This window comes from Triticum urartu, chromosome 3, assembly GCF_003073215.2.
Source record: "Triticum urartu cultivar G1812 chromosome 3, Tu2.1, whole genome shotgun sequence".
In the NCBI taxonomy this organism is placed as follows: domain Eukaryota; kingdom Viridiplantae; phylum Streptophyta; class Magnoliopsida; order Poales; family Poaceae; genus Triticum; species Triticum urartu.
Window position 1 is genome coordinate 123,059,830 of NC_053024.1, and position 9,794 is coordinate 123,069,623.

Consider the following 9,794-nt stretch of genomic DNA (forward strand, 5'->3'; position numbering starts at 1 on the left):
TACATTATAATGAGTTGTTAAATCATTAGGTGAAAGTACCGCAGATTAGTTTCGATAGGATGCATGTGGATCCTGGCAGCTAAGTGAAACAGTATATGCCATATTGATACGTCTCCAACGTATCTATAATTTTTTATTGTTCCATGCTATTATATTATCAACTTTGGATGTTTACGGGCTTTATTATACACTTTTATATTATTTTTGGGACTAACCTATTAACCCAGAGCCCAGTGCCAGTTCCTGTTTTTTCCTTGTTTTAGAGTATCGCAGAAAAGGAAAATCAAATGGAGTCCAATTGACCTCAAACTTCACGAAACTTATTTTTGGAAGGAAAGCAACCCAGGAGACTTGGAGTCCACGTAAGGGAAGCAACGAGGAAGCCACGAGGCAGGGGGGCGTGCCCACCCCCCCTGGGCACGCCCTCCACCCTCGTGGGCCCCTCATGGCCCCCCTGACGTACTTCTTCCGCCTATATATCTCCATATACCCTAAAATGATCGGGGAGCACAATAGATCGGGAGTTCCGCCGCCAGAAGCCTCCATAGCCACCGAAAGCCAATCTAGACCCGTTCCGGCACCCTGCCGGAGGGGGAAATCCCTCTCCGGTGGCCATCTTCATCATCCCGATGCTCTCCATGATGAGGAGGGAGTAGTTCTCCCTTGGGGATGAGGGTATGTACTAGTAGCTATGTGTTTGATCTCTCTCTCTCGTGTTCTTGAGGTGGTACGATCTTGACGTATCGCGAGCTTTGCTATTATATTTGTATCCTATGATGTTTCTTCCCCCCTCTACTCTCTTGTAATGGATTGAGTTTTCCCTTTGAAGTTATCTTATCGGATTGAGTCTTTAAAGATTTGAGAACACTTGATGTATGTCTTGCTGTGCGTATCTGTGGTGACAATGGGATACCACGTGATTCACTTGATGTATGTTTTGGTGACCAACTTGCGGGTTCCGCCCATGAACCTATGCATAGGGGTTGGCACACGTTTTCGTCATGATTCTCCGGTAGGAACTTTTGGGCACTCTTTGAGGTTCTATGTGTTGGTTGAATAGATGAATCTGAGATTGTGTGATGCATATCGTATAATCATACCCACGGATACTTGAGGTGACATTGGAGTATCTAGGTGACATTAGGGTTTTGGTTGATTTGTGTCTTAAGGTGTTATTCTAGTACGAACTCTAGGGATGTTTGTGACACTTATAGGAATATCCCAACGGATTGATTGGAAAGAATAACTTTGAGGTGGTTTCGTAACCTACCATAATCTCTTCGTTCATTCTCCGCTATTAGTGACCTTGGAGTGACTCTTTGTTGCATGTTGAGGGATAGTTATGTGATCCAATTATGTTATTATTGTTGAGAGGACTTGCACTAGTGAAAGTATGAACCCTATGCCTTGTTTCCTAGCATTGCAATATCGTTTGTGCTCACTTTTATCATTAGTTACCTTGCTGTTTTATATTTTCAGATTACAAAAACCTTTATCTACCATCCATATACCACTTGTATCACCATCTCTTCGCCGAACTAGTGCACCTATACAATTTACCATTGTATTGGGTGTGTTGGGGACACAAGAGACTCTTTGTTATTTGGTTGCAGGGTTGCTTGAGAGAGACCATCTTCCTCCTACGCCTCCTACGGATTGATAAACCTTAGGTCATCCACTTGAGGGAAATTTGCTACTGTCCTACAAACCTCTGCACTTGGAGGCCCAACAACGTCTACAAGAAGAAGGTTTTGTGGTAGACATCAAGCTCTTTTCTGGCGCCGTTGCCAGGGAGGTTAGCGCTTGAAGGTATATCTTTAGATCTTGCAATCGAGTATTTTAGTTTCTTGTTTTATCACTAGTTTAGTCTATAAAAGAAAACTATAAAAAAATGGAATTGGGTTTGCCTCATACGCTTCATCTTTTTAATATCTTTCGTGAGTATGATGCAAATGAAAATTGTGCCAAAGTGTTAGAAGAAGAATGCATTAGAATGTTTGGCACTAAATATTTGAATGATGAGCATGATTGCAATGTTGTTAGTATGAATTCCTTGAATATCCATGATTCTAATGATATGCAAAGCCACAAGCTTGGGGAAGCTATGTTTGATGAAGATGATATTTCGTGTTCCCCAAGCTTTGATGAGCAAATTTACTATGATGAAAGCATGCCTCCTATCTATGATGATTATTGTGATGACACGTATGCTTTAAATAATAATGATAACTATGAAACTTGTCATCTTGATCTTAATTTTCAATCACATGATAGTTATTTTGTTGAGTTTGCTCCCACTATTATTCATGAGAAGAAATTTGCTTATGTGGAGAGTAATAAAAATTCTATGCTTGTAGATCATTAAAAGAATGCTTTAGGTGCTGGTTATATTGTTGAATTCATCCATGATTCTACTGAAAATTATTATGAGGGAGGAATTTATGCTTGTAGGAATTGCAATAATATCAAGTTTCCTCTCTATGTGCTTAAAGTTTTGAAGCTATGCTTGTTTTACCTTCCTATGCAAGTTGATTCTTGTCCCCACAAGTTGTTTGCTCACAAAATCCCTATGCATAGGAAATGGGTTAGACTTAAATGTTTTAGCAATATGCTTCATGATGCTCTCTTTATGTTTCAATTCTTATCTTTTATGTGAGCATCATTGAAATCATCATGCCTAGCTAGGGGCGTTAAACGATAGCGCTTGTTGGGAGGCAACCCAAGTTTATTTTTGTTCCTTGATTTTTGTTCCTGTTTAGTAATAAATAATTCATCTAGACTCTGTGATGATTGATTTTTTATGTTTTAATTAGTGTTTGTTCCAAGTAGAACCGTTGGGAAGACTTGGGGAAAGTCTTGTTGATCATGCTGTAAAAATAGAAACTTTAGCGCTCACAAGAACTGCTGCCATTTTTATTTGAAAAGTGCTATTTAGTTAATTATTTTTGCATATGATTAATAGATAAATTCCTCACGTCCAGAAATTTATTTTAGAATTTTTGGGGTTCCATAAGTTTGCATTAGTTACAGATTACTACAGACTGTTCTGTTTTTGACAGATTCTGTTTTCTATGTGTTGTTTGCTTATTTTGATGAATCTATGAGTAGTATCGGAGGGTATGAACCATAGAGAAGTTGGAATACAGTAGATATTACACCAATATAAATAAATAATGAGTTCATTACAGTACCCTGAAGTGGTGTTTTGTTTTCTTTTGCTAACGGAGCTTACGAGTTTTCTGTTAAGTTTTGTGTTGTGAAGTTTTCAAGTTTTGGGTAAAGATTCGATGGACTATGGAATAAGGAGTGGCAAGAGCCTAAGCTTGGGGATGCCCAAGGCACCCCAAGGTAATATTCAAGGACAACCAAGAGCATAAGCTTGGGGATGCCCCGGAAGGCATCCCCTCTTTCGTCTTCGTTCATCGGTAACTTTACTTGGAGCTATATTTTTATTCGCCACATGATATGTGTTTTGCTTGGAGCGTCATTTTATTTTATTTAGATTTGCTTGCTGTTTGAATAAAATACCAAGATCTGAAATTCTAAAATGTTAGAGAGTCTTCACATAGTTGCATAATTATTCAACTGCTCATTGATCTTCACTTATATCTTTCGGAGTAGTTTGTCATTTGCTCTAGTGCTTCACTTATATCCTTTTAGAGCACGGTGGTGGTTTTATTTTATAGAAATAATTGATCTCCCATGCTTCACTTATATTATTTTGAGAGTCCTAAACAGCATGGTAATTTTCTTTGGTTATGAATTTAGTCCAAATATGATAGGCATCCAAGATGGGTATAATAAAAACTTTCATATGAAGTGCATTGAATACTAAGAGAAGTTTGATACTTGATAATTGTTTTGAGATATGGAGATGGTGATATTAGAGTCATGCTAGTTGATTAGTTGTGAATTTGAGAAATACTTGTGTTGAATTTTGTGATTCCCGTAGCATGCACGTATGGTGAACCGTTATGTGATGAAGTCGGAGCATGATTTATTTATTGATTGCCTTCCTTATGAGTGGCGGTCGGGGACGAGCGATGGTCTTTTCCTACCAATCTATCCCCCTAGGAGCATGCCCGTAGTACTTTGTTTCGATAACTAATAGATTTTTGCAATAAGTATGTGAGTTCTTTATGACTAATGTTGAGTCCATGGATTATACGCACTCCCACCCTTCCACCATTGCTAGCCTCTCTAGTACCGCGCAACTTTCGCCGGTACCTTAAACCCACCATATACCTTCCTCAAAACAGCCACCATACCTACCTATCATGGCATTTCCATAGCCATTCCGAGATATATTGCCATGAAACTTTCCACCGTTCTATTTATTATGACACGCTCCATCATTGTCATATTGCTATGCATGATCATGTAGTTGACATTGTATTTGTGGCAAAGCCACCGTTCATAATTATTTCATACATGTCACTCATGAGTCATTGCACATCACGGTACACCGCCGGAGGCATTCATATAGAGTCATATTTTGTTCCAAGAATCGAGTTGTAATTCTTGAGTTATAAGTAAATAAAAGTGTGATGATCATCATTATTAGAGCATTGTCCCAGTGAGGAAAGGATGATGGAGACTATGATTCCCCCACAAGTCGGGATGAGACTCCGCACGAAAATAAAAAAATAAAAGAGGCCAAAGAAGCCCAAATAAAAAAAGAGAAAAGAGGCCATAAAAAAGGAGAAGGCCCAAATAAAAAATAAAAAATGAGAGAAAAAGAGAGAAGGGGCAATGCTACTATCCTTTTACCACACTTGTGCTTCAAAGTAGCACCATAATCTTCATGATAGAGAGTATCCTATGTTTTCACTTTCATATACTGGTGGGAGTATTTCATTATAGAACTTGGCTTGTATATTCCAATGATGGACTTCCTCAAAATGCCCTAGGTCTTCGTGAGCAAGCGAGTTGGATGCACACCCACAAGTTTCTTTTGTTGAGCTTTTATACACTTATAGCTCTAGTGCATCTGTTGCATGGCAATCCCTACTCACTCACATTGATATCTATTGATGGGCATCTCCATAGCCCATTGATAAGCCTAGTTGATGTGAGACTATCTTCTCCTTTTTGTCTTCTCCACAACCACCATTCTATTCCACCTATAGTGCTATATACATGGCTCACGCTCATGTATTGCGTGAAGATTGAAAAAGTTTGAGAACATCAAAAGTATGAAACAATTTCTTGGCTTGTCATCGGGGTTGTGCATGATTTAAATATTTTGTTTGGTGAAGATGGAGCATAGCCAGACTATATGATTTAGTAGGGATAGCTTTCTTTGGCCATGTTATTTTGAAGAGGCATAATTGCTTAGTTAGTATGCTTGAAGTATTATTATTTTTATGTCAATATTAAACTTTTGTCTTGAATCTTATGGATCTAAATATTCTTGCCACAATAAAGAGAACTACATGGATAAATATGTTAGGTAGCATTCCACATCAAAAATTCTGTTTTTATCATTTACCTACTCGAGGTCGAGCAGGAATTAAGCTTGGGGATGCTGATACGTCTCCAACATATTTATAATTTTGATTGTTCCATGCTATTATATTATCAACTTTGGATGTTTATGGGCTTTATTATACACTTTTATATTATTTTTGGGACTAACCTATTAACCCAGAGCCCAGTGCCACTTTCTGTTTTTTCCTTGTTTTAGAGTATCGCAGAAAAGGAAAATCAAACGGAGTCCAATTGACCTGAAACTTCACGGAACTTATTTTTGGAAGGAAAGCAACCCAGGAGACTTGGTGTCCACGTAAGAGAAGCCACGAGGCAGGGGGGCGCCCACCCCCCTGGGCGCGTCCTCCACCCTCGTGGGCCCCTCATGGCCCCCCTGACGTACTCTTCCGCCTATATATCTCCATATACCCTAAAACGACCGGGGAGCACAATAGATCGGGAGTTCCGCCGCCAGAAGCCTCCGTAGCCACCAAAAGCCAATCTAGACCCGTTCTGGCACCCTGCCAGAGGGGGAAATCCCTCTCCGATCGCCATCTTCATCATCCCGGTGCTCTCCATGACGAGGAGGGAGTAGTTCTCCCTCGGGGCTGAGGGTATGTACCAGTAGCTATGTGTTTGATCTCTCTCTCTTTCTCTCGTGTTCTTGAGGTGGTACGATCTTGATGTATCGCGAGCTTTGCTATTATATTTGGATCCTATGATGTTTCTTCCCCCCTCTACACTCTTGTAATGGATTGAGTTTTCCCTTTGAAGTTATCTTATCGGATTGAGTCTTTAAAGATTTGAGAACACTTGATGTATGTCTTGTCGTGCGTATCTGTGGTGACAATGGGATACCACGTGATTCACTTGATGTATGTTTTGGTGACCAACTTGCGGGTTCCGCCCATGAACCTATGCATAGGGGTTGGCACACGTTTTCGTCGTGATTCTCCGGTAGGAACTTTGGGGCACTCTTTGAGGTTCTATGTGTTGGCTGAATAGATGAATCCGAGATTGTGTGATGCATATCGTATAATCATACCCACGGATACTTGAGGTGACATTGGAGTATCTAGGTGACATTAGGGTTTTGGTTGATTTGTGTCTTAAGGTGTTATTCTAGTACGAAGTCTAGGGATGTTTGTGACACTTATAGGAATAGCCCAGTGGATTGATTGGAAAGCATAACTTTGAGGTGGTTTCGTACCCTACCATAATCTCTTCATTCGTTCTCCGCTATTAGTGACTTTGGAGTGACTCTTTGTTGCATGTTGAGGGATAGTTATGTGATCCAATTATGTTATTATTGTTGAGAGGACTTGCACTAGTGAAAGTATGAACCCTAGGCCTTGTTTCCTATCATTGCAATACCGTTTGTGCTCACTTTTATCATTAGTTACCTTGCTGTTTTTATATTTTCAGATTACAAAAATCTTTATCTACCATCCATATACCACTTGTATCACCATCTCTTCGCCGAACTAGTGCACCTATACAATTTACCATTGTATTGGGTGTGTTGGGGACACAAGAGACTCTTTGTTATTTGGTTGCAGGGTTGCTTGAGAGAGACCATCTTCATCCTACGCCTCCTACGGATTGATAAACCTTAGGTCATCCACTTGAGGGAAATTTGCTACTGTCCTACAAACCTCTGCACTTGGAGACCCAACAACGTCTACAAGAAGAAGGTTGTGTAGTAGACATCAAGCGCTTTTCTGGCGACGTTGCCGGGGAGGTTAGCGCTTGAAGGTATATCTTTAGATCTTGCAATCGAGTCTTTTAGTTTCTTGTTTTATCACTAGTTTGGTCTATAAAAGAAAACTATAAAAAATGGAATTGGGTTTGCCTCATACGCTTCATCTTTTTAATATCTTTCGTGAGTATGATGGAAAGGAAAATTGTGCCAAAGTGTTAGAAGAAGAATGCATTAGAATGTTTGGCACTAAATATTTGAATGATGAGCATGATTACAATGTTGTTAGTATGAATTCCTTGAATATCCATGATGCTAATGATATGCAAAGCCACAAGCTTGGGGAAGCTATGTTTGATGAAGATGATATTTGTTGTTCCGCAAGCTTTGATGAGAACATTTACTATGATGAAAGCATGCCTCCTATCTATGATGATTATTGTGATGACACGTATGCTTTAAACAATAATGATAACCATGAAACTTGTCATCTTGATCTTAATTTTCAATCACATGATAGTTATTTTGTTGAGTTTTCTCCCACTATTAGTCATCAGAATAAATTTGCTTATGTGGAGAGTAATAAAAATTCTATGCTTGTAGATCATGAAAAGAATGCTTTAGGTGCTGGTTATATTTTTGAATTAATCCATGATGGTACTGAAAATTATTATGAGGGAGGAACTTATGCTTGTAAGAATTGCAATAATATCAAGTTTCCTCTCTATGTGCTTAAAGTTTTGAAGCTATGCTTGTTTTACCTTCCTATGCAAGTTGATTCTTGTTCCCACAAGTTGTTTGCTCTAAAAATCCCTATGCATAGGAAATGGGTTAGACTTAAATATTTTAGCAATATGCTTCATGATGCTCTCTTTATGTTTCAATTCTTATCTTTTATGTGAGCATCGTTGAAATCATCATGCCTAGCTAGGGGCGTTAAACGATAGCGCTTGTTGGGAGGCAACCCAAGTTTATTTTTGTTCCTTGATTTTTGCTCCTGTTTAGTAATAAATAGTTCATCTAGCCTCTGTGATGATTGATTTTTTATGTTTTAATTAGTGTTTGTGCCAAGTAGAACCGTTGGGAAGACTTGGGGAAAGTCTTGTTGATCATGTTGTAAAAAACAGAAACTTTAGCGCTCACGAGAACTGCTGCCATTTTTATTTAGAAAGTTATATTTAGTTAATTATTGTTGCATATGATTAATAGATAAATTCCTCACGTCCAGCAATTTATTTTAGAATTTTTTGGGTTCCATAAGTTTGCATTAGTTACAGATTACTACAGACTGTTCTGTTTTTGACAGATTCTGTTTTCTATGTGGTGTTTGCTTATTTTGATGAATCTATGAGTAGTATCGGAGGGTATGAACCATAAAGAAGTTGGAATACAGTATATATTACACCAATATAAATAAAGAATGAGTTCATTACAGTACCTTGAAGTGGTGTTTTGTTTTCTTTCGCTAATGGAGCTTACGAGTTTTCTGTTAAGTTTTGTGTTTTGAAGTTTTCAAGTTTTGGGTAAAGATTCGATGGACTATGGAATAAGGAGTGGAAAGAGCCTAAGCTTGTGGATTCCCAAGGAACCCCAAGGTAATATTCAAGGACAACCAAGAGTCTAAGCTTGGGGGTGACCCATAAGGCATCCCCTCTTTCGTCTTCGTTCATCGGTAACTTTACTTGGAGCTATATTTTTGTTCGCCACATGATATGTGTTTTGCTTGGAGCGTCATTTTATTTTATTTAGCTTTGCTTGCTGTTTGAATAAAATACCAAGATCTGAAATTCTTAAATGTTAGAGAGTCTTCACATAGTTGCATAATTATTCAACTGCTCATTGATCTTCACTTATATCTTTCGGAGTAGTTTGTCATTTGCTCTAGTGCTTCACTTATATCCTTTTAGAGCACGGCGGTGGTTTTATTTTATAGAAATAATTGATCTCTCATGCTTCACTTATATTATTTTGAGATTCCTAAACAGCATGGTAATTTTCTTTGGTTATGAATTTAGTCCTAATATGATAGGCATCAAAGATGGATATAATAAAAACTTTCATATGAAGTGCATTGAATACTAAGAGAAGTTTGATACTTGATAATTGTTTTGAAACATGGAGATGGTGATATTAGAGTCATGCTAGTTGAGTAGTTGTGAATTTGATAAATACTTGTGTTGAAGTTTGTGATTCCCGTAGCATGCACGTATGGTGAACCGTTATGTGATGAAGTCGGAGCATGATTTATTTATTGATTTTCTTCCTTATGAGTGGCGGTCGGGGACGAGCGATGGTCTTTTCCTACCAATCTATCCCCCTAGGAGCATGCGCGTAGTACTTTGTTTCGATAACTAATAGATTTTTGCAATAAGTATGTGAGTTCTTTATGACTAATGTTGAGTCCATGGATTATACGCACTCTCACCCTTCCACCATTGCTAGCCTCTCTAGTATCGCGCAACTTTCACCGGTACCTTAAACACACCATATACCTTCCTCAAAACAGCCACCATACCTACCTATCATGGCATTTCCATAGCCATTTCGAGATATATTGCCATGCAACTTTCCATCGTTCTGTTTATTATGACACGCTCCATCATTGTCATATTGCTATGCATGATCA